Source organism: Arachis ipaensis, chromosome B04 (assembly GCF_000816755.2).
Source record: "Arachis ipaensis cultivar K30076 chromosome B04, Araip1.1, whole genome shotgun sequence".
Taxonomy (NCBI): domain Eukaryota; kingdom Viridiplantae; phylum Streptophyta; class Magnoliopsida; order Fabales; family Fabaceae; genus Arachis; species Arachis ipaensis.
Window position 1 is genome coordinate 1,133,397 of NC_029788.2, and position 467 is coordinate 1,133,863.

Consider the following 467-nt stretch of genomic DNA (forward strand, 5'->3'; position numbering starts at 1 on the left):
CCCTAAATTAAAAATTTAAATGATACATTAGAGAAATAGGGGCGGGGATCACGGAACTTCCAACAATCCCGATTCTTAGTATATAAAAAAATTTATAAAATATATAAAAAAATCCATTTAATATGAAAAAGAAACATTCTGATATTTAGTAGAAGAAACATCTTAATACCTATCATAAACACCATCTACGTAGAGATTTTGGATTCACCCAAAGATATTTAATTGATTTATGGCTGATATCCTCTTGATTCCCTAGCATTGATTTACAATGCGAGGCCGTAAGTAACAAATAATAATCAATAACATTGCGAATACAAAAATTTTTGTAGGTCAACAAATTTTAGTATTTTTATTATTATTTAATCAGTATAAATATTAAATTATTTTAAATAAATAAATTTTATTAATTTATATATATAAATTTTAAAAAATATAAATATAAATTATATTGATTTATTTATATAAAA